This window comes from Canis lupus, chromosome 23, assembly GCF_003254725.2.
Source record: "Canis lupus dingo isolate Sandy chromosome 23, ASM325472v2, whole genome shotgun sequence".
In the NCBI taxonomy this organism is placed as follows: Eukaryota; Metazoa; Chordata; class Mammalia; order Carnivora; family Canidae; genus Canis; species Canis lupus.
In genome coordinates this window covers 30,164,638-30,189,747 of record NC_064265.1, presented here as the reverse complement: position 1 = coordinate 30,189,747, position 25,110 = coordinate 30,164,638, and the positions used below count along the sequence as shown (strand labels likewise).

The 25,110-nt window shown below is 38.4% G+C and overlaps 1 protein-coding gene, 1 long non-coding RNA gene and 1 other non-coding gene across 34 annotated transcripts in view; 1 reads left to right on the top strand and 2 right to left on the bottom strand.

The window, feature by feature from the left end:
• LOC112661227 (uncharacterized) overlaps nt 1–7,277 on the top strand; it is a 40,813-nt gene extending 33,536 nt beyond the window's left edge. For both annotated transcript variants that reach the window (XR_003137520.3, XR_003137521.3), the window contains exon 6: nt 7,117–7,277. This is a non-coding gene — a long non-coding RNA (uncharacterized LOC112661227). The remainder of the gene's footprint in view (nt 1–7,116) is intronic.
• The window catches only part of TMEM108 (transmembrane protein 108), a 343,659-nt gene that overhangs the window by 179,471 nt on the left and 139,078 nt on the right, over nt 1–25,110 (bottom strand). For 7 of the 31 annotated variants that reach the window (XM_049099816.1, XM_049099819.1, XM_035705268.2 and 4 more), the window contains one exon: nt 21,958–22,064. The exons of the other annotated variants lie outside the window; for them this stretch is intronic. The gene's annotated coding sequence lies outside the window, so the exon portion shown is untranslated. The remainder of the gene's footprint in view (nt 1–21,957; nt 22,065–25,110) is intronic. 31 annotated transcript variants of the gene reach the window in all.
• LOC112661246 (U6 spliceosomal RNA) lies at nt 14,415–14,518 on the bottom strand. Its single transcript, XR_003137552.1, has one exon. It is a non-coding gene; the product is annotated as a U6 spliceosomal RNA (small nuclear RNA).

The window sequence follows — 25,110 nt, the reverse complement described above, 5'->3', positions numbered from 1 at the left end:
TTCCAAACTCTCGCTGATTTTTCTATTTTTCTGCTAAGGCCAGTGACTTCTTTCTCTGAAATCACACACATATATAATGTAAACTTCCTTTCCAAAAATCCATTCATGCTTCTTTTTGTCTAATATTTCAAATTTCCTCAGCATGTTCCCACGGCATCTTTTTCTGCTTTCCAAAATATTCTTCTTCCCCATCCAGCTGGTGTTTTTACCTACTTCTTGCCATGCCGTTCAAACATGACCCTCATGTTGCCCATTTCCACCTCAATATTAATCCCCTACAGGGAATGGCCTCTTTCCTGTCTGTCCTCTGGCAATTCAAACAGGTTTGCTTCAAAACTTACTTTCACTAAAATCCTTTCCAGCTGTAATTGCTCCTTAGCCTACATCCCTTAACAATCACACACATATATATATTCCTCAGAGACATAAAAATACTAGAGTTGTAAGGAACCTCAAAGGGCAACTATTTACATTGCATCACAATACAGGAGTCCTCCTTACAACACTGAAAAATAGCCAAAAAAGAAATAAAAATTGGGGGGAGGGTTGTTTCCATCTGAAATTGAAGAAATTCATGCTAAAAAAGAAAAGGTTATAAATTATTACAAATGGTATATATGTTCTTCTTTTAATCCCAACTTTTCCTGAGAGTCTGAGTTACCATTACCAATTGGTCTAACTTAGGTCAACTAAGCAAACATCAAGGATATGTAAAAATTCCTAAAACCTGTGTTATCTCTTTAAATCTTGCTGTAAATTTAGGATGCTATTTAAATGCAAAAAAAAAATAAATGTTATAGTTCATTTTTAAAGATTTTATTTTATTTATTCATGAGAGATACAGAGCGAGAGAGAGAGAGAGAGAGAGAGAGAGAGGCAGAGACACAGGCAGAGGGAGAAGCAGGCTCCATGCAGAGAGCCCGATGTAGGACTCCTGGGTCTCCAGGATCACGCCCTGGGCTGCAGGTGGCGCTAAACCGCTGCACCACTGGGGCTGCCCCTATAGTTCATTTTTAATCAAGAGTAATGTTTTGGTAGAAGCATTAGCAGAAGTATTAACCTTGCCATGAGTTTACTACCTACTTGTTGCCTACATTAGTGTCAAAGTCTGTCTGGTTGAACCTTAAGATCAGAATCTGCCATCTGGTGGCAACCAACTCAAATTATAGGTAAAAATTTTGAAGGAAACATAAGAGGACACAGAGATTAACTGTCAATATTGAAAGTAAGACTAAAATTCTATGAATGACACATAACTGCTCAGAGGTATGTCTCACCTTTTTCATTACTGCTCCCCTTAGGAGACTTTGTGGACATTTTCCCAAATGTTCCCTCTGTGAAATTTTAATACCACAGGTACACTGTGCATTTGTTTATGTATACTTATATCTATATTTTATAGCAAACAAGAGGCAGTACAAGGTTTATTATCTTTATTTGATGCAGGGTTAAGGATGAATAAATTTTAAGTTAAAGGAAAATGAACAAGGGGTAGTGGAAGGGGAGGTGGGTGGGGGTGAGGGTGACTGGGTGACGGGCACTGAGAGGGGCACTGGATGGGAATGAGCACTGGGTATTATATTATATGTTGGCAAACTGAACTCCAATAAAAATATACAAAAAAAGTTAAAAAGAACAAAAAAAGTTAAAAGATAAGCTTATTAACTATCAGTTTGCCATAATTTTGTATATTTGCATATATTTTGTGTATCTTCCTTGAACTCAACGTCAATGCTGCTTGTATGATATCCAACAAAACCCAGCAAGAGAAATTAAATACTAAGGAATAGGATTTTGTTGGATAGGGTTGAGTTTTAAGGGCCATAGACCATTGTCATGACAACAATTTGAGCTGCTCTACCTTCCTCTCCCACCAAGAACCAATTTCTCTTTGGGGCAAAACTGCCCTTGTTAGGAATGTGCAGTACAAAAGATATATAGCAAAAATTATTTCAATACTTTCCCTTATGACACAAAGTAGAAGTAAATCTAAGGAGTTGTTTTAAAGCCTGTATGAACTCTGTCACAATGAATAGCATCATTATGCACTGAAGGCCCAATTTTATCTATGGATATAAAAATAGACAATAGTTTTTGTAACACTCACTTTCCTAGGTTCATTTCTCCCTATTCCATATTCCTCTTAGGCCATTACTCTGTCTCCTCTTCCACCTCTTAAATGTGGGCATTCCTGTCTAACCTGACCTTCTCCTCTTATTTTCTTGCTCTAAACTTTCTCTCTGCACAATCCTTTCAAACTCTTCCATGTTAATTACCTCTGCATTAGGTGTCTATCTATGGATACTTTCCTGAGCTTCTTGCCTCTCTGCCTGACAACTCTTCAGAGAACTCCTGCTCAAACCAAAAACTCAATGTGTCCAAAATAAATGATTAACACATATTTCAACCAACTTCTGGAATTCTCTGTCTTGGTAATGAATTTTGTCTCTCATTAAACCAGGCTGAAACTCCCATCTTGCATATCTTATTTTAGGCAACAAATCTCATTGCATTCTTCCTTTGCTATTGCAGCGGTTTTCCTAACTCTTCTTCCTATGTCCAGTGATTCTTCAATATGTCAGATCCTTGACATCCTTGGCCATAGGACATGCATGGATCTCAGCAAAATAGCCAGCTAGAAAGAGGAAGATGCTGGGACAGGGTGGGATAGGGTGGGTCTGGGGAATCTAATCTGATTGGAAAAACTGAGTTTGAGAAACTGTGCCACTTTGGCATGTCAAAACCACACAGACTTATTCAAGCATTCTGGGCACAACAATAGCAGTGTCTGAAATAATAGAGTGGTTTTACCCCCTTGGTTCATTCGTAGCAGGGCCCAAGTCCTGGTAGCCAGATAAAATAGTCTCCTACTGATCTTTTGTCTTCTCTTAGTTTCTAAAACTCAAACCTGATCCCATACTACTGTTCTTCAAATTCTTCAGTAGCTCCCTCCGCACAGGGTAATGATAAATGGTATGAGTCTTAACCAGCTAGAAGCAGGAAGTTGGGAAGGACAGCTGGCTCAGAAAGCTCCTGTTTTAAGAACCATACTAGAGGGGATGGATCACAGGACAAGGGTCTCAGACAAAAGCCGAAAACCAAGATCCCTTAAAGGTAATCTCTTCTTTTTAGTTTAGCCACTGCAGAGATTATCCTGTGTTCTCTGTGCTCAACCACAGGAACAATTCCCAGGGCAGGGCTTAATGCTTTCATGACTCTATTCCTTCCTGTTCCCACTACCTAGAACGCTGTTCTCCATTTTATCTCTTTGTTTTATCTTTGCTTATCCAAACTCTGATCGTTTTTCAGGGACTGGTTTAAAACATCATCTCTTCTGTAACCTTGATCAAGACAGCTTCATAGGATTGGAAGGACAGGAAAGTAGAAATAGCTAAACAGATGAGCTGATTTGAGGGCAAGGCTCTTGTCTGTTTTGTTCTCTATTTCCGCCAGGGTCTAGAACAGAGTCTAGCACATGGCAAACAGTAAATATTTATTGAATACATGAGTTAGTAGAAGTATATTAAGAGCAGCAAAATCAGGTTTTATGAGCTAACTAACATGTTGTATCAGTAATTTTAGTTGAATGTAGTATTGAAAATATTCATAGCCCTTTCTTGGAGGATCAAAGACAGATGATTTTGATGGGCATGTAGTGTTGATGAACAATAAACTCCTGTTGTTTTACGTTACTCAGATTTGGAAATCTTTTGTTATCATAGCATAATCTGGTATATCCTAAAACAGTAATTGGCATCAGAAGTGGAGTGTTCCTGTAACAACAAAAAGGCCTCAAATATAGGGCACTGACTTGGGGTCAGGCAGTGGTCCTATATAGAAACTCTTAGTGGAGCCTGGAAAAATGGCAGTCCAATTTGTTGTAGGAAAACTTTTTTTTATAATTGTCAGATAATTTAAGATATATATACATTATACCTGATAAGCCTGTTGCTTTAGGTGAAGGTGAAAAAATGAGATGGTATTAGCATCCTTTGCCTGCTTTTGGTTGCATCTGACAAAAGTACTATGAAAAAAAGAGATGACTTAAGAAATGGATCCTTTAGGGCAGCCCGAGTGGCTCAACGGTTTAGTGCTGCCTTCAGCCCAGGGCCTGATCCTGGAGACCTAGGATCGAGTCCCATGTCAGGCTCCCTGCATGGAGCCTGCTTCTCCCTCTGCCTGTCTCTGTCTCTCTTTGTGTGTCTCTCATGAATAAATAAATAGAATCTTAAAAAAAAAAAAAAGGATCCTTTATAAGCAGAAATCAAAGGGACTAAGAGTCCAGAAAATCCAAGTCTTAAAATGATTAGAAGAAGCAACTTCTTTACAACCTAAACTCTAACAGAAAAAAACTGAGGAGACCTTTGAACAATGAAGGTAATTAAATCTTAGTCTCAGGGAAAGGACCAAATTAAAGGTGTGGCTTTATAACCTTTAAAAAAAAGTCACTGAATGGCTTAAGATGGTCCCTAACTGGACAAAATGGCCCAGGAAAAAGGGATTAAGGGTGTAGCTCTCCCCTAAGAAGTCCAGGGTACTTAGAATTAAGTCTAGAAAGAGAAGAAGGATTTCCTTCCCTGCCCAAATTTGGTGATGTAATTTGTTTTTCTAATGAAATGTGAGCAGGAGTGATGCTTTAGCAGCCACCACTCCATTAACAGGAAGGAATTCTCTTTCCCTCCACCACAAAACTGGCAGTGTTCCAGAGAGAGGCTATATCATTAGCCTAGGTCTCAGAGTAATGATGAGCAAGCAAAGCTACAGCCCATCCTTGTTGGCATGTAGCATGAGGAAAAAATAAACTTGTGACTGTCATCTTCTGCTATTTTGTGGTAATTTGCTACCACAGCATAAATCAAGCACTCTGACAGATATAGGGACTTTTAAAAACATTCCTCAAAACTTCAGAGGACGATTTCATAATAAAAGAGGTGAAAATTTACTCACTAAACAAAGATAGTCAACAGTGGGAGAGGTTTTGGTGAATTCAAAACCTAATTATCTTAAGGTTCTGTAGGGGACTACGCTTTGTAAAAACTGAACTCTTCTGATTTTGCTTTCTCACCCCTCACATTTTTCTGAAACAATCTGCTTGACTGTCTTGCTTATGGTACCCACCCTCCATGCTCAAATTTTATTCACAATGCTACTATTCAAAAATACATGGTCATGTCCTTCAATTAATTCTAAATGAAAAATGATTTATTGTTTTTGATCATTAATAAACTATATTGGCATATTCAGGATTTCTTTCTTTGCAAAGAACTACCAAAACCACTGTTTAATTAAAATACCAGCTCAGTCAACTATGATAAATCTTTATATATTTAGCACCAGTGGCTACAAAATGCTGTGTTGAACCCTTAGTTTAGATCCTCATATAGAAGTAACTGCCTCTAATGATACCTAGCATGAGGCAATGTTCTTCTTTGTTCACAAGAGCAACGAAGATGACACACACTATAGTCTCAGAATACTTTAAGCAGTCAGCACAGTTCCTGGCACAGAGCATTTAATCAGTTTTTCTCCCATACCCAGACTCCTCCTTGCCTCTTTATTGGAGAGATCTGGCTGATAAGACTTCCTAACATTTTAAGGTTTTAAAACAAAAATGGCAGATGGTTTCTCCACAGCAAAGCTTTTAGAGAAGCTCAGTTTTCTAGACTAGGGTGATTAGATGTCTCTTATAGGACTGGCTCCACTGTCTTAAAAGGCTTAATGAAAACAGAAGGAGAAATTATCAGGAAAAGAACACAGTAATATCCAATAAAGATTTAATTGGCTCCTCTCTCCCCCTGTTTTTGTGTCTGGTAATATTCAGGGAACTTCTACCCTTGAGATACCTCTCGAATAAAAAGGTCACTGTTCCTGAGTAAGAAAATGATGTCTCTATGGTTTAAGTTTTGCTTCTTGCCCTGATTTAATATGTCAACTCTGATTTTATTTACAAATCCTAAAGGCCCTCACCCTGGACATTAGCCCTTTGGCCCAGATGCTCTAACAACACTCTGTTGCCAAAGGTCATTCCCATGTTCTCAAAATTGTAATCTTTAAGGTTAGAGGAAAAAATAGTTTCTTCTTCATGTGATAACAAATTAAATGTGGAGATCTCTGTTGCCATGGAAATGAGATTTTTCTTGCAGTACTGGCCTTATGCTGGCAGATAAAGCCAGTACTATAATCAATCAGAAAGTAGTACTTCATTTTCCACATACCTCTTACAGATGGGATTTTGAGCAAAAGCATACAGGACCACATTTTATAGGCCCTAAATATCCATGGGTAGAAATCTCCCTTCTGAAATACCAGCATGCCCAACAAAATGCCAATCTATGCCTTCACCATGCTCTGCTGAGGAATTCACTAAAAGCTGGACCATACAGGCCAATCTTTGATTCTTATCAGTTTCCTGTCAATAAGTTTCTTTACTTTCTTTGGTCTTATCTAATAGGTCCTTCATGTCTGAATTGCTTCGTAAGAATCAACTTGAGTTTAGAATTCCTTGGACTCTGAATTTTGGTATAAGGTTAAGGGGCATAAATTACTATCTCTAGAACACTGTGTCTTCACAGAGGAACAACTTGGTAGAGAAGATCATTTAAAGCTTTTCCTAAAATAATAGATAAATGGATGATATTGTCTCTTCTCCTGTGGAGAACAGTCAGCATCCACTCCCTATAGAATTCCACATTAAAATATGGTGATCTGAGCAGGGTCTATATTTATATATGTTTCCCCTGACAGTAAAAAAGTTATCTACTATGTATAAAGATCATTTCAGAGAAAAGCAAATTGAATAAAAAAGGATAAAATGAATCCCCAATCACTCGATCAATCAAATTAAATGTCTTGATGTCATCATAGGTAGACCATCCTAGGACAAGGGCTGTGTGCACAGGTATGGGTAGCCAGAGGAAAAGGAACCAAGGCAGAGTCGATACTACATGTCACCAAACTCATTTCTTGTCCCCTGCAGATAAGTGCTAAACTGTATTTCCAAAGCACCCCTGCAGTTAAGTGAGATCATGTGATTGAGCTCTAGTTAATGGTCTGGAAACAGATCCACCTATCTCTGTTCTGCATGACCTTACATTTTCTTTCTCACTTTGCTGCCAGGTAGACAATGAGAATCCAGCAGAGGGATGCTAAATCTGAGAAGATGGAAGACTTACATTATAGAGAAATTCTAGGTCCTTAAATTACTATATCGAACAAGACCCTTCATCTCCCCTCCTGCTAACCTACATTGAATAGGATGTGAGTGATAAATTTTTATGTCAAACCTCTGAGATTCTGACTTTTTGTTAAAACTACCATTACCTTCGCTGACTAAAACAGAAAGCTAAATGGATCCTGAAATATGAGTCCTTCTGTATGTTCAACTTACCTTAAAGAGCCAAACAGTGCCTTGAACTAATCTTAAAACAGTTTTACGTTAGGATTTTGAGGTGACTCTTTGTTATTGATCCTCTGAGTTTAAGGGCCACGAAGCAATGTTTTTTTTTTTTTTTTCCAAGATTTTATTTATTTATTCATGAGAGGGGGGTGCAGAGACACAGGTAGAGGGAGAAGCATAGTACAAACTTGAAATTGATAGCCAAAAATATAAAAATTATCCCCTTGCTTCCGCAAATCCTCCATGTCTACAAAAAAAATAAAATAAACCGTCTCTAAAAGGGGAACTCATAAATGTCATTTCAGGGCAGAAAGAGAGGACAAGGCAAGGAGAAAACATCTGATCTCTTTCAGATTATTTACTCATCATTTATATGAGGAGATTATCTTCCTACTATACCACTTTTCATTTTCCAAATATGTAGTATGCAGACTTTCCTGGTTTGATGAGAAAGGTTTCCAAGAAAATTAAATGTCAAGGCTGCTTGGCTTATTGGTTTTGTTCTATATAAATTCCCTTTTTAATTCAGCTTTGAATAATAACATTCCTCAGTGTCAATGTGACAAAATAGCTTCAATCTTAATGGGCTGTGAGAATTGAGAACGGAGGTGAAGACTAGCTATGGTTATCATTTGAGCAGATTAGAAACAAAGAATTAAGTCTGAAGACAGCTTTTAATGGCTCTGAGGAAGCTAAGTGGCACGTGAGGCATCAGAATTTTAAAAAATTATTTATTCTTGCTTTTTTCCTTTTCCAGAGACTCGTGCCCTGATACATGTAAAGCTTAAAGTAAGCTAGAACACTTTCCTGAATGGATAGGAAATTGCTGGGAAAGACATGTTTTCCTTTTAGAGCTCCTTCAAAACTACTATTGAGTTGTACAGCCCTGTAAGACACAGGCCCAACATTCTTCTCCATACCTCTCAACCCTATAGTAGCTCACATGACGTCATTCTATTACAGAATTTCCAACACTGGAGGTGGGTAGTGTTGGGTGATGATGAAGATCAGGTTTGGTGTGGATCCAATATTTAGTCAAAAAAGATTTTAATTTTTTAAACCCTCTTTCACTTTACATATACAGAAATACAAAACAGAAGCTAAGAGAATAGCGCTGTGCCCAGGCTCTCAGAGATAAAACTTCAGTCTATGTAATTTGCATATGCAGGCACACAGAATCATGTAATCTCAAAATTCTTTCCTACTAGAATAAAAAAGCCTTTTTATTGTGAAACACTTAGAATAAAACAGTGCAATTCCTTCAATTACAATGTGAGAAGACAGAAAGGTTAAATGACTCACTCAAGGTCTGGTTCTCTGATATGACCTAGTGATTTAATATGACACAGAACATGCTCGCATACACATACACACACAGGAGAAATTAAATACTAATTTGCATGTTAAACCCTCAGATGTCTGGAAGGACTGTGATATTTAAAATATCATATCCTCAAAGTATGCATCATCCAGTAAAATTATTCTTAAAGACTTGAAACCTAGGATTAGAAAAAAAGCTGTTGCCAACCTTGTTGCCAAGGTTTTATCAAAAGGAAACTTGGATTGGGAAGATTATTTCCTTATATGCTCTTTCCAGGGATAACTGTACAAATCAATGGAGAACATATTTTTCCACAGATTTGTCACAATATGCTCTCAACTGATATTTCTGTTTCTACTAACAAATAGGAAAGACTAAGTTTTAAACTGCGTTTTGATCCCTAAGCCTTTTCAGAGACCCCAAGACAGTGGTTGATGCTCTGCCTTTTCAAATCACTTTACATGACATGGCTTTGCAGATGTGGTTCAGACTTAGGATAGTAATAGATTAATTATAAGTTGTATTTACAATAGGAACAGAACAGTAGGATCAATTCAAATGGCTAACCAACTCCTACCTCCAATGTTTTGAAAGTAAGATTCAGGTATGCCACAAATGGATCACAAATAGTTACCAACACTGTGAAGCAACCCTTAATAGTTCCTCATGAAGTGGACAGTGTTGGCTCTGTTGAAAATACCAAAATGAAACAAAAAAAAATGGGTTATTTTTTTTTATTTCTCAAGCTGAAAAGGATGTCAACCCTGTTCTGGAATCTGCATCCTCTCTCAGATTTAAAAGATCCTCAATTCATTTGCCAAGCATGGTAGAGGCAGCTGCTTATTATTGGGTGAAAGTTTTCCTACCAATACTCGGTTCTGCTTCCCAGTGCCATGGCCAGGAGTTAGCCTGTAGGATCTTTGGCTCCACAAATGAAAAGGGGAACATACACATGGGCAGACTGTCAAGGAAGAGCTTCCCAACTCTCCCTTCTATCTGCTCCACTTCAGGCTTAGGTGGCCAAGGAGTTGGGATTAGACCACTACATAGCTAGATAGTTCCTGCATGGTACAGGACATGAAATGGTAAACACAAACACCTCTGGAGATAGGCAGAAGTGTAGGTAGGGTAAAGGGCAGAGAGAAGTTTAGGAGTTCAGTAGAAAGTACTGGTATGTCCATTCAACGGAGGAAACAACCACTTGTAGCTGAGACCCCCAAACAGAAAGTTACTTTTCCAACCGAAGTACCTTAAAATATCCCCTATTTATTCTATAGTCAGAGCAAAGAGGTTCCTGCATTGAAAGAGGGCACAGATTAAGAATAGACAAAGCCAGAGGAACAAAGCCAAGCCAAACCTTGGTTAAGTGATAGAGAAAGCAGCTGTACAATTCTGAAGAATTTGTGGCAGGAAGCAAATTTCCTTAAAATACAGCAATGAAGATCATATTTTAAAAGACCTCTCTGGAGGTATGTAAGCAGAAACCAGGATAAATTCTGTAGACAAGAAAGAAAAACCTTATTGGTTTACTTACTATCATACAATCAAGAATATTGTATGATATTCAGAAAAGACCAGCTTAAAAAAAAATCAGTTTTTTACCTAATATCCATGTACAAATTAGTGATATATGTTCATAGTTTGAGGACTATTACAGAATGTATAAGTGGGCTTTCAAAGTTTAAGTTACAGAGAATGCAATTTGGAAGTGCAGGGAAAAATGTAATTTTTAATATTTTTAAATTAAAAAAATTAAAACGTTATCCACAAAGAATTTGGCTTTCCTTTTGAGCCCTCCCTCATCTACTATTTTTTCCCCTCATCTACTATTAGAGAAAATGTTACACTATTCGCTCTTAACCAATTTCCGTTGAACCAACTAGCTGAATTAATCAGCACTCTCCATTCCTTCTCCACTTCATACTGTTTCCTGTGGTGCACTGAGAACTCACCAGTAACAGGTTTCTTTCTGCTTTCAAGAGTCAGTTTGTGCCCCCAAATCTGTTTATGTCCATCTTATGTATTATTTTAGTTATGTAATATGATTAAATGTACTGCAAAACAGGAAAAAAGCATGAAGAGAAAGTGCTGTTTGTATGAAAACTAAACTGAATGCTTTGAATAGACTTAATTAAGGTGAGTTTCCTTTAACAAAGCTTTCAATCAGGTATCAAGGCAACTGTAAAAAAATTTAACTATAAAAAAACTAAGATTCTATACTCAAATTTCTTTGCAAGTGGCTAAAAGTTATTGACCTATTAAAGAAAATACAATTAGAAATTGTAAATGAAGCATCATAGGTGTGATTTATGCTAGAAATAAGAGGAATTCTAACTGGACAACCAATATACAAAGGAAAGGTCTTGGCCCCACATTAAAAGACTGCTGTATGAATGTACATGTACATTACAATAAAATGTTTAAGATATATACAAATGTATTTATGACTGTTTTAACCATTTTTTAAAAAAATGGTTTTACAATAAAATGTTTAAGATATATACAAATGTATTTATGACTGTTTTAACCATTTTTTTAAAAATGGTTTAAAAAAAATTGGTTCTGATCACATCTGATGTAATGCCTTCTCTGTAACTAAATTTCTGATCCAGTTTACACTTTAGTTCAATACAATAATTTAAACAGCTCCTTTAGAAAAGATTCAAACTCCCTGATAGCTTCCCCTCTTCCTATAATGGCACCAGCCCTCCCGTGTCCAATGGGGATTGGGAGTAGTCATCAGGCAAAAATGTCAGTCTTTTCATAGACAGTGCCTGGCACCTACTGGTCTGCAGTAATGCCTTTAGTTTCCTTATCACCATGTCTTTCTGGCCTCTAATGCTTAAGCACCAGGCTGGCCCCTTCTTTTACCTCCAGCAATGATCCCAGGTAGCTCTTGCCAATGCCCCTTTGTTCAGCTTTCTCTCAGCTCTGGCTGGCTGCAGACCCCAGAATGTGCTCCTGTACTACTCAGCCAGCTGCCCAATGGTCCACACCAACATCTGCTGTGATGTTTCTGCTTCTCATCTCAGCAACATTGCTGCATGACAATTGAGCTTCTCCATACTGGTTTGTAGAGCACAGTGCTCCTCCCTCCCCAGGCTCAATAAGAACACAAAGAGATTTCTGAGTCTGCAGCACTTCTCTGAAGTCTTCAGTATCCCAATACCAAAATGTAGAACTGTGGAGATGCCCCACTTGCACACATTTCTGTCTCCCTCCCTCCTTTTATTTTCCTTTCTCCCATCTTTACCCTAGCCAGGACAGAGGCAGAACTTCTTTTGTTTCTCATATCATCTCTTCCTCCTTCCTAATTCCAGTCTCCATACTATAGAAGAACCTCATGAGCTGGGCCCTCTAGGATTGTCTTCTCTATACCTACGGAGCAGATAAAATAATTTAATGGGCCTTCTCACTCCTTACTGCCTGCTTTCACACCCACTGTCGTGCCAGTCTCCTATGCTGAAGCCATAAGCCCATCTTAAGAATGATGTGCTGCAATGGGACAAGACTTAAAGGGAAGGAAGGGAAGATGTATTAGGGTGATATCTGTGAAAACATACATTTATTTGTTTTTATTTACTTACTTTTCATTCCAGAGTGAGGGTTCAAACATTCCTAACATTTTTGTTATTATTATAAAGCCTTCTCTAATTCTAGCTAAAGATTAACATCTGCCATTTTTATGAAGATGTCTGGACAGTACAGTGAAGATGCTGGTTCAAGAAAGGACAAAACTGACTTATGTGCACCTCTTACAGAAACACCATCTTATCAAGACATGTTTGGTCTGGGTACTATTACACAAGGAATATCATGCCTGGATTTCAGAAGACTTCATAGAAAGGACATCTGTATTCTGCATACCTCTAGCTGGGCCCTATGTTCCTGGGATAAGGGAAGAACGGTTTGCTGGCTGAAGCAGAAATAAATGTCTAAGGCAGTGTTTAAGGCTACAAGACTATTATAATATGGGAAGAAAATGCCTTACTGTGAACCTTCAAATCAGCAGACATAGAAACTGCAATATGAGGGGTGCCTGGGTGTCTCAGTCAGTTAATCATTTGACTTGATTTCGGCTCAGGCCATGATCTTGGGGTTATGAGATGGAGCCCTGCACTGGGCTCCACAGTGAAAAGTCTGCTTGAGATTTCTCTCCCCTCTCCCCCTACTCACTCACGCTCTAAAATAAAACTTCTTAAAAAATTAAAAAACCAAAACTGCAACATGACAATAGTTTGCCACTACCTAATGACCCTGGCATTCCTAGGATTCCCTTTTCATCGTTTGCTAATGCATAGATGTGGCCCGTGAGAATTCTACGCTGGAATCTCAGGTTGGTCTCCCTAAAGGGCAATCTCCTGAGGTCTTTTTAAAGAACTCACTGATATGTAAGAACAGAGAACTCTCCGGGAAGACTCAAATCTATGAATTTTCCAAGAGAAAAACAAATTTTAATCTTTTGTATTCTGTTTAGGACTATGGGCCCTGAAGGGAAAATCTTACCTTCCCTCCCCTCAGTGCAGTCTGGTTAATTCATCTACAGTGGGAAGGAAGGATTCTGCTTCCATTAAAATTGGAATGAAAAGCCGGCAGAAGCTATTGGACCTTGACACATTTGACGGATAAATGACAGCCTGGTAGCAGATCAAGCCAAGGTGGGGTTGCCTAGGTAAGGTGGACTCTACTAGGTGGAGTACTAGGCAAAGATTTGGGGTTTAGAGACAAAGGCTATTGCCACACGTTCATTGTGACTTAAAATATCTTTGACTCAATGCAAAAAGACTTCTGAATATTTAGATTATGTTTCAATGTTTTCAGGGCCCAAAGCATAAAAGCTGAAATTTAATTTCGGTCACTGTCAAACTACTTGTTAAGAGAACTTCCCAAGAGTGGACTCTGAACTGCTTTTATGTTGGTTAGCTGCTAAATCTCTATTCCAATGATCAGAGTCCAAGATTAATATGGTGATAATGAATAATATCTCTGACTGAAATTCGTACTTCTGGATTTGGTCTACTCAAAGTGTAATTTTCTTATAGCAAAATCACTCCTTGAAAACCTTTTATATGTTCCACTTACATGGGCCTGAAAAGGTTTCTTTTTTTGCAATGGGGTCTTTCATAGAAAGATAATATCTGAGTCTAGGCTGTGGGAAGGGCAAATTTAGTGATGAAGTAACCCTAAACATTTGATATTTAGAAAGAATGTAGATTTTGCCCTCAAAAAGCACAGATCTAAGGAAGGAAGTTGTCAACTAGAGTGAAGTTAAACACACACACACAGTTTCCAGGTTCAGAGCAATCATAAGGAGCAATGTAGTAGCCCCTGAGTAGTTTCCTCTTTTCTTATGATAAAGAAATCTAGAGTGACAGGACACAGGTAAGGCCACTCAGGTTCTTTTCTGGAATAGGACAACTGATCACAGATGAGACTCCTCTCTACCTTTACTGACACTTGGTACCACCAACTTCCTATGATTATTTGGCTTCCTGTGTCAATAACTGAAGTTAATTTTCAAGCATATATTTAATAGATTGTCTTTATCTGAAAACAATTGGGAAAAGGTCACATTCTCTGAATAAAGAATAAATGGAGTGCTTTTTAAAAGTGTGTGTATGTGTGTTTCCCACCAGAACTGCCCAATATATCTACCATATAACAGCCTTTACTTCATATAGGATATTCATAGCACAGTCATAATGAAAGTAATTCTATGAATTTGCCTGTCATCCTTGAGCAGGGGCCATGCTAATCCCTCTTTGTCATTCCAATTTTAGCATATGTGCTGAAGTGAGCACCATAATGAAAGTAATTTAAAAAAAATCTATTTCAGGGTTTTATTTCCTTTGTTAGCCAAATGATTCTGGAAGTGCCTGATTGTCTAATTCTACGAGATCCTCATTTGTTAATGTTGTTCACGTGACACAAGTAGTTCAACAACACTTTCAACAACTTTGAATTCTAGCCTCGTAAACACTAAATGTTTAATAATTTCTGTGATAAGCAGCAGGAAAGCTAATGTTTTAAAGCAAGTTTCTAGAACTAGATTGCCCAGGGTCCAATCTTGGTTCTACCATTCCTATGCAACATGTCCTTGAGAAAATTACTGAACTCTCTGTGCCTCAGTTTCCTCATCTGTAAAAGGAAAAATGGGGATAATTGTAGCTTATAAGGCTGTTGTAATGGCTAAGTGCAAAACACTTAGAGCAGCACCTGGTACACAATAAACACTATGTAGATCTTGACTATCATTATCATCATCATCACCATCAAAAAGTCTGTAGAGTCTTTATTATTAGCAAGACTGCAGGTATGCCTAAGTTGTGGGAACTTTTGACACCAAAGTAGTAAATGAGACATTGAAGTAAATGAGGAAAGTAATAGTTCTCTATCAAGAAATTGTTATAATCAATCCATTTGTATCTCTTTTTTTTTAAGATTTTATTTATTCATAAAGTCACAGAGAGAAAGAGAGAGAGGTAGAGACACAGGCAGAGGGAGAAGCAGGCTCCATGCAGGGAGCCCGACGACGTGGGACTCCACCCTGGTTCTCCAGGATCACACCCCAGGCTGCAGGTGGCGCCAAACCGCTGTGCCACCTGGGCTGCCCTCCATTTGTATTTCTTTAAACTATTTTTTTTTAAACTATTTTCTAAATCTTGAGTCTTCATTAACAAGATAATTAGTGGCTTATGCTTGGCTTATTAAGAACATTTTTCAGAAAAAATGTAACTCACTCGAATTACATCCTAACTGTATGTAACTAAAGGGCATCTATTTAAGTTTTATGTTATTTTTCTTCATGCCCCCTTGCAGTGCTTCTCAATGTTTTCCCAGAAGAATACCTAATAGGAAAGAGCGCTAATATACACTGCCTCACCCCCTCTCCAATCCCACATTCTGGAGTCTTGAGTATAGTGGAAAGTGGCCTCTCTAGTCAGGAAATTTCCTTGAAGTCTCCTGTTCCGTCTTTAAAAAGAATGCACATTTTGCTTTATATTCTGTAATATAGCACTTGAATATACAATTTATATATCTTGAATATAAAAACTATGTCACCTTAATATAAAAATAATTTTTGATTTATCATCAATAAAACTTGATTATTTTGTCCTCAACATCCTCAAGTAAAACTGTGACTCTCTAAAAGCATATTATATGTATCTGTTTATCCTATAGCTTTGCTAACTTCTTTCACGTATCTAGTAAGTGTGGACAAATGACAATAGTGGAGGCATAGATTAACGGAAAGCCAGCTAGCACCATGACCATCTGGTAGTGAGTTATCTAGATGTCAGGAGAAAGCTTGAACCAATGGACCTCAGGCTTACAAATAAGTGAAATAGTGAAAAGAATCAACTGATAACTAGCACACCTCACAGGGCTGTCTCTTGCTAAGAACACCCACTGCTTTTAGTTGCTTTAACTTCCATCAGTTACTTAAATGAAAGAAACATGGGCTAGAGTGATAAGACGTTTAAGCATTATCTACAAGTGGACAAAACAGTATAAAGATGATTAACCATGTCCAAAACGTACAACAGATAATGAATTTGTCCAAAAACAAAACCCCCACAATTTTGCACAAATATCTGTATTTTAGAATGTGTCTACTGGAAGAAGAATGTGTCTAATGTACTGGAAATACATTAATGAATAGATGTTTATCATGTTTTGGGGACCTCTTTCTCCACAGAAACACAGACTTTGATCTTTTAAAAACTGATTTTAATATTTTGACCATTTCTTTATTGAAGAAGTAAAATGATATTTAGCTGCAAGCACACCAACAATACCTAAATTATTTATGTTTTGATGACATTTTAGAATGTTAATGTGTATCTGAATATTGGATACATTTTAAATATGTTTACAATTAAAATTTTGGTTAACTACATTTTGACTAGTTTTGGCTTAACTATACTTTAAATTATCTGTGGTCTTTCATCTCCCCATTTATACCTTGGTTAATTGAGAGCTGGGGGATCCTGGAGTCAATAGAAGGGTTTTCAATAGGCAGCATCATAGACTCTTTCAATTTTTTTTTTTTAACTAAGTAGAAATGGAACGGTAGTCTAAAGCATTTGGGTAGCTCTGATTGCCTTTTATACAACATGGTTCTGTGTATGTATAGGTGGGCAGTGTGAATATTAGTTTTTCTATTATACTCATAAACGGAACCAAATGCTTAGTTTGAAATTCTTAAAAAAAAAATCTCTGAGGAAGCACACACTACTACTCCCTACGAGTAGATGGAGAAATAACATCATCTCTTTTCGTGAAATTTTAAGGAAAATGTTATTTTAATAAAAAAAATATGGGGGTGCCTGGGTGGTTTAACTGGTTAAGCATCTACCTTCAGCTCAGGTCATGGTCCCAAGGTCCTGGGACTGAGTCCAGCATTGGGCTCCCTGCTCCATGGGGAGTCTGCTTCTACCTCTAGCCCTCCCTTCTGCTAGTGCTCTCTCAAATAAATAAATAAAATCTTTTTTAAAAATATGAATACTTTGGCATATAAGTTAGCTTTCTCCCCATGTCTCCCTACTGCTAACATCAGAGGAGTATTGAAATAATGAATGCACTGTTGATAAATCCAAGAAAACAGAAGTATTAATATCTGACCCCACCGTTGTTTCTAGTACACCTTCACTGAGATGGCTTGTGGTTAATCAGCTAATCATGTCTTTTGTTCAAATCACTGTGTTTTTATTCACTGGTGTTAATCTACACAGCCATCTAGTATTTAATAGATAATTGCCTTTTCCAAGTCCCAGGAGCCTGAACAGCATCTTAGGGGGAAACTGAAATAGATATATCCTTGCTAGGTGAACAATTGACTGATAATTTTCAACTGGAATACAGATTTTGCCCCATGTGACAATGAACCTGGAATTTATATGGGAAATGATGGTTCTGATACTCTTTAAAGTGACTTCCACTTTCCTTACTAGTCCAACTGACCCAGCATCTCCAGGGGTGAGACCCACAAAGCTGTAGTTCTACATGCTCTATCTCAGGTGATTCTAACATATATTTTAGTCACTGGAGTAAAATAGTCAACAGCACATAGTCCCTCTCCTGCATAGATAATATTGTAGGATTTTGCGTATAATCAGTTTTTCTGAGGATAAAAGAAGTATATGCTTACTGCAGAAAACTTGAAAAATACAGTCATCCAAAGATAAGCCCAGAACCATATCCAGCAATAATCACAGTTAATATTCTATATAACCTGCAAATACTCCTTTTCCAAAAAGATTATATATGCAAGAAAGTTAATAGTCTTCTTTTTCACTTACCAATACATCATGAAGAATTTTTAAGTTTTTAGGACAATGCCTTTTCATCGATTTGTAAACTCTCTTTATAGTTAATGTTTTTAAAATGCTCTTCTCAGTTATTTTGAATCATCCAATGTGTACTGCATGTAAATCTGCCCAAGCCTATTCTCTCCTTGGTATTTATTCTCTCAGGAGAGTCCCAAGGGCTGTCTCTTGGGCTCCAAATGAGCTCTCACAAGCTCTCACAGCTCTCACAAAGCCCCTTTATCTCCATGGAAGAATGATCTAGAGATTGTCCTCAATTCATCCCTTCAAGTCACTCTGCTCCTGCTTTTGGCCCTTTTAGGAGTGATATGAAAATATGCTATGTAAACAGAGATTGTTCTTTATAATAAGTTTGCAGTCTTTCCAGGTATTCAGTAAGATCACAGAAAAATGACTTTTAAAAGAAACAAGTGAGTCTCATGAAATTTATTTTTAGTAAGCACACCTTATAGCCTTCATATCAATGGCAGTTATGTCTTCACATTTTGTTAGGAGTATAAATGCATAAAAAAGCCTTTTCCCAAAGGATAATGTGCATTCCCCATCTATACTGCTCTGTATTTTTTTTTTCCAATATGGTACTCTGACTGGATACATTAACTATCTCCCAAGCCGACTTAAAAATACAGATGGTCCCTGACTTAGGATGGTTCAACTTGTATTTTTCTATTTTACAATGGTATGAGAGTGATGTACATTTAGTATAAATCATACTTCAAATTTTGATCTTTTCCCAGACTGTCAATATGTAGTACACTCTTGTGATGCTGGACAATGACCTGCAGCTTCCAGGCAGCCATGCGATCACTAGGGTAAACAACCAAAGCACTTTCAACCATTCCGTATCCATACAATCATTCTGGTTTTCACTTTTAGTATTCAACAAATTACATGAGATATTCAACACTTTATTATGAAGTAGGCTGTATGCTAGATAATTTTGCCCAACTATAGGCTATGTGTTTTGAGTATGTTTAAGGTAGGTTAGGCTGAGCTATGATGTTTGGCAGGTTAGGTTTATTAACTGCATTTTCAACTTACAATATTTTCAACTTCTGATGGGCTTATTAGGATCTAAACCTGCTGTGAAGATCTGTATATTTGTCATTTATAGTATTTTCCATAGAAATAATACTTATACTGTAAACAATTTAAATTAGCAAAAAAAAAAAAAAAAAAAAAGACTCCCACAGGAACCCCCTAATATATCCAAGGTTGTCACACTTAGCCACAAAACCTTGTCACATTCTCAACTGTATCAGCAATGCCAAGCACAGTGCCTGATACATAGTCATTAACACTCAAAAAATATTAAAAAGTTAAAAGTCTTGACTACATCTCGCGGCCAGTAAGGCGGCAGAATAAGGACGCTCAAAAACCCAAGACTCACTAGAAGTTCAGTGTTCCTTCTATTATATCACACTGCCTCCTTCTGGCCTCTTAGGCTCCAACACAGTTCTTCATTCTCATAGGCTACTGGGTCTTCTTTGTTCAGGGATTTGCCAGTTGTTCAAGATATCAGGCTTTCTATACATGGCTCATGAGACTGCTGGGTTCAGGACTGTGTTAAATCATTGGTGTACTGCATTACCTGAAGAACTAGCCTTTAAAGGAACCAAGAAACACTTCATGGTGTCAGGTCAAATCAGGGAGAAATCCTTGTTCCCACTGCCCTTGCTATGACTTGACACTTGGTCTTTTCTGCTGAGATTAATAAAATTATTCTTGCCACACAGTAGAAAAAGGCACTAAATATAGTTCATGCAAAGACAGGCACATAAAGATGGTTTTGATGACTGTTCTATAATGTGATTTAAGAGATGAACTCTAATGCATAGAAAGGAGCATTATAAAGAGATAGTTAATAAAACTAAGCATCTCTGATTGGAAGTCACAAGATGAAACCTAGGTAAGGATAACTAGTAACAAGCAAAATCCTTGTTTAGAATAGTGACAAAACTGAAAATCAGGAACTTGAGTCTGAAACACATATCTGTCAGAGAACAAGTCCCTAGTGTGGGACAGACTGGGGCCTTTGCCAGCAGCCTGAGCTTCGGAAATCTGGCAACCAGCGCTGATGGGACTCAGAGGGAAGTAAAAAGTGAGAGTAGAGGAGGATTGAGTAGAGAGAATATTGACTGTGTCAATATTCTCCAGACTTTTTAGATCCAGCCCTTTAGGAAGGCCAAGGGCTGAAATATGCTTCCTTTCTCACAGTCTTCTAGGTTCCAGCTGCCAATCCTTTTAATCTGGTTTCTGGTGCAGAAAGGGTTGGGGATCAGAGGAAGCAGCAGGTGAGCTCCTAAATGACTGTCCCTAAGGCAGAGTTGCTGATGGCCTGGCTAGGGCAAATAGGAACAGCCTTTTCTTCCCTCATCTCTCCACGCAACCATGACAGCCATTACTATCTATAATTCTCTGCTCTCCTTATACTATCCTCCTTGATTCTTGAAGTATATGAGGAATTTGGGGGCAATTAAGCCATCATTGGTAAAGCTGGGTTAAGAAGCACTGTGCCATCCCAGGGGATCATGTGTAAGTCCTACACCTTTCCTGGCTCTAGCCTCCCACATTGTCATTTCCCTAATGACAGGAGGAAGAGATAGATAATGGCCATTTTATATGACAATTTAAGAGGATGGGCAGGAGGAAAAGGAAAGCAAGGCAAGAAGCCAGTAGCCCATTTCAGAAACAGGGTTCCCCTGCCCTCAACCTTCTGAATCTTTATTTCCCTCATGAATATTTATGTCCTTTGGCACTCTCTGGGGTGGATGGCAGCTGAAAGGCTCAAGACTGTGGCAGGTAGAAACAGAACTGACAGGCAAGCATTGCAAAGTAGGCAATAGCCATTAAATCCAAGTTCCTCGGATGCAGGATGGACTTCTGACCAAAATCTAGATGAGGTGGGAGAAAAATCCAGCCCCAGATGTTACTATAATGCCCACATTACCTTTTGGAAACCACATTCCCAGCCAACTATTTCATATGCTTCCAGAAATAAACAGACAAAATGCAGCTGGGAGTTTTGAGCTGTGCTACTCTGCAAATCATTTAACTGCATACAAATGATAGCTATTATACAGGCAGGATCCCCCAGAGAACTAATTTCTATTCCCAACTTCTCTTCTAACCTGATGAGTCAGTTAAGGTCAGCTGGTTGAGCACTGTGCTAAAGCAGCCAAGAGTTCAAAGCAGCAGCTTTGGCAGACCTGGCAATTTTGCTTCCTTCAGACCATATCTTGTGATGCTAAGGGTCTGTCTTACAAATGTGTGCTGGACCTAAGGGAGCCTAAGAGAGAGCACTGATGGCTCTAGAAGCCAGAACACACTGGAGAAAAAAGTCAGGAACAAAATATGGCTGACCCCTACTTTAGGAATCAGAGTCACTATTATGACTATATAGTAACATCATTCTTCATCTGGGTCTGCTTCTGATACCAGGTTCCTTTCTCTGCCTGTAACAGTTCCCCTTCCCTTTTAGGTGTGGTTTCTAATTCACAATAGTTAAAATAAATGAAGTTAACATCATCATCTAATCAGAGTCCATAAAGTTCTAAGTGAAGTGTAATTCTGTGATAATAGACATCTCCTCCTATCCAGAGTCTAAAGTTTTGTAGCAAGATACTAAAAACAAAAGACTTACCTTTTGTGTATTTAGTTCCAAATAAAAAGTTTGAGCTTCGGTGCTTCCCAAGTAGAGCTATTTCACAGTCTTTCTTAAGTATCATTTAGTTTATAATTCATTAAAATCTTTATTCAGTTTTCCCTTTTTTGCTGTACAATTAGCAGATACAAAATTGTTACTATGACTATGTCCAGTCCCCCCTTCACCAGCCATACCACCAGGTTCCAAGTGTGCCTGCTAGACTCCTGGCTTTTTGTTATGCTGATTCAGAAAATGGGTCCAGCACCTGGAGGCTCTCAGCCAGGTTACAGTTGTTTGAGGATCCTTCTTTGGTTGAGTGTTGGCAGGGAGACAGGAAGATAATATTGGTGAAGCTGCCATGAATGTTGAGTACTGTGAGCAATAGAGATGGCAAGACAGGATTTTACCAAGTGTTGTAATTGGTGAAAAATATACCCTCCCACCTTTGACATTATCTTGTGGGAGTAAAGATTTTAATTGCTCTCAGTACTACTTTTCTGAACAGCTGTTTCTCTGAATATGTCACTGCACAGAATCAGGACCGAATGGAGCCCCAATTATATTAAGGTTTCACTTTTTTTGTTTTTCTCTAGTATAAATAATAATATCTAACATTTATTGAACATTTTCTATGTCATTCATTTATTCAATAAATATTAACTGAACACCTACTGTATTCTAGGTACCACTGCAGGCACGAGAGAAATAACAACAAAAATAGGCCATGAAAGGTCTCTGGCTTCATGAAGCTTATTTCCAAATGAGAGTAGAGAGATAATGAACAAATAAACAAATGAGATATGAAGAGTGATAGGTAGCTACTTAATTGGAACAATTAAAGAATGCCTCTTTGAGGATGTTCAGCTGGAATTTGATGGTGTGAAGAAGCTATCATGTGAAGATCAGTGGATGAGCATTACAGAAAGCAGAAATAGCTTGTACACAAGTGCCAATATCAGCAGGTACTTGGAAGTTTAAAAAAAGATCTGTGAGTTGAATGAAAAAGGCAAAATTGTACAAAATGACATTTAAGATGGAGGCAGGGGCCAAATCACGTAGGGCTATACAAACGTGGGTGAGGAGATCAGGTTTAATTCAGTGTGACAAAATTCAGAACTCACTAGAGGTGGTAAAATACAATTTTTATTTTTAAAAGATCATACTGGCTTTTATATAGAAGATAGCTTTCCAGGGGCACCTGAGTGGCTCAGTTGGTTGAGCATCCAACTCTTGATTTCAGCTCAGGTCATGATCTCAGCATCCTGATAGGTAGCCTTACCTTGGGCTCTGTGCTCAGCAGGGAGACTGCTTCCCCTTCTCCCCCTCTGCCCCTCCTCCCCTCCCTACTCATGCTGTCTAGAATAAATAAGTCTTCAAAAAAAAAAAAATTGCTTGGGGATCCCTGGGTGGCTCAGCGGTTTGGCACCTGCCTTTGGCCCAGGGCGCGATCCTGGAGTCCCAGGACCTAGTCCCACATCAGGCTCCCAGCGTGGAGCCTGCTTCTCCCTCTGCCTGTGTCTCTGCCTCTCTCTCTATCATGAATAAATAAATAAATAAATACATTTTTAAAAAATAAAAAATAAAAAAATAGCTTACAGGGGACAGGGTGAAAGCAGGAAGGTCAGTTAGGAGGCCATTACAGGGGCTCAAGTGATAGTAAGTAGCCTTAATGTCAGACATCAATCCTTTGCGTGCATATAGTTCATTAAATCCTCAAAAAGTCCCCCACAGAGGTATATGAAATTACGCAAAGACCAGGACTTGGTATGACTGACCCAGATACTTAAGAAGTGGGCAGGACAGCTGGGCTGAGTGACTTGCAAAGAGAAGGCCAAGTCCTCAAAGTCAACAGAGATTTGAAGGCATGGCCAGGTTAGCAGTGACAGCAAGGTGTGGTCAATTGATTGGATCTACCCTGGGAGAAGCTCCATCAGTTTTTCTATAAATGGTAAGCATTCAAAGGTGGCAGCCCAAAGCAGCTAGCCCAGCCACATTCTAGTTAAAGGGATCTGGCCACAGGGTCAGGGGTAAAATATTTTTAACTTGAGCCTGGGGCAGCAGTGTTCAAACTCTTTGGGATGAGTCCTAGGGGGCTCAGGGATTTCAGGGAAATCTAGGCCTTTTCTGGGGGTCTTGATGGCAAAACAGAACAACCAGTGGAAGCCCTTTTCCCACCTACCTTCCTGAAACTTCCCTTCCCATGACAAAGACCTAAAATCTACAGATAAGGCCATGGTGCACCTTTTAGATACCTTCCCCTTTCACTGCTTCAATTTTCACAAAAACTTCAGCTTCCTGCTGAGGCCAACATTTAAATGTTAAATGAGTGACACCAACTAAATGTGAACCAAAGTTAACTACTGAGGGAGTCCATATCTACTATATTAGGTGTTGAGTAAAGTTACCATGCCCTCCAAGTCACAAAGTTGGAGTAACTGTTAGTCTGTGTCTTTTCTTTCTCTCTCCCCCTCCCTCCCTTCCTCCACTACCCTCTTTCCTTTCATACTCTCCCCTCTTTCCTTAAGCCAACAGTGAGTCAATCATGTTAGAAAAAGCTTTCTTTCAATTTAAAATTCCAGATATTTAAATGGGTCTGGAGAAATGAAGAGAGAGGGGTTGGGTAAATTCTGGGGTCTACCTTGAAATCTATTTTTGCTCACATTTAAACAATGTAAACTCTGAGTTTAAAAAATTCTCACAAAAGACAACAACCTTCAAGCACTCCAAGTAATATTTGTTCCTTCCAGCAATAAGCAAAGGATAGAAATAAAGTAGAAGAGAACACAGGCTGGCAAGCCAAAGATCAAGGCTGTACTCAATTATTTGTGAAAACTTGAGCAAATCTCCTAAATCCTCTAGACCTTTGTTTCCTGATTTATTTAACAAGGGAGCCAGACCAGAGTGCTCCCTAAATTCAATTCAGTGCCAGGAATTTGGAAGATGAAGTGAAAAGACACTAAACCACTAAGGAAAAGGTTTTCTTCTTCAGTAAAACTGCAGAAACAACCAAGAATAAAAAAGGAGTATTGTTTTAGGACCAAATCCAACTCTTTGGTGTAGGATGGTTTATGAACTGGAACCACATACATGTTCTCACAATCTCACTGATCTCAATCCAGACCCACTAACAAAGCAAACAGAGTTGTTGTCTCCTCATACATATGATTCCACTGAATCATGGGAGCTCTTCTTCTCCCACTATATCCACTTTCTAGGAACTTTTCCTCTTGAATCATGGAGTTCTGGGAACTCATGACTTCATCAGCAAACACTGTGATTTCCTTGCATTTAGACCCTCATAAGGTTGAAGATTTCAACCTTAAACTGTAACCCACCTGAGGTGAAGTGGACCCTAAGACAAGCCCATTAGCCCTGGAGGATGCCTTCTGCCTCACAATGGCCACAAACAGTCCTCAGA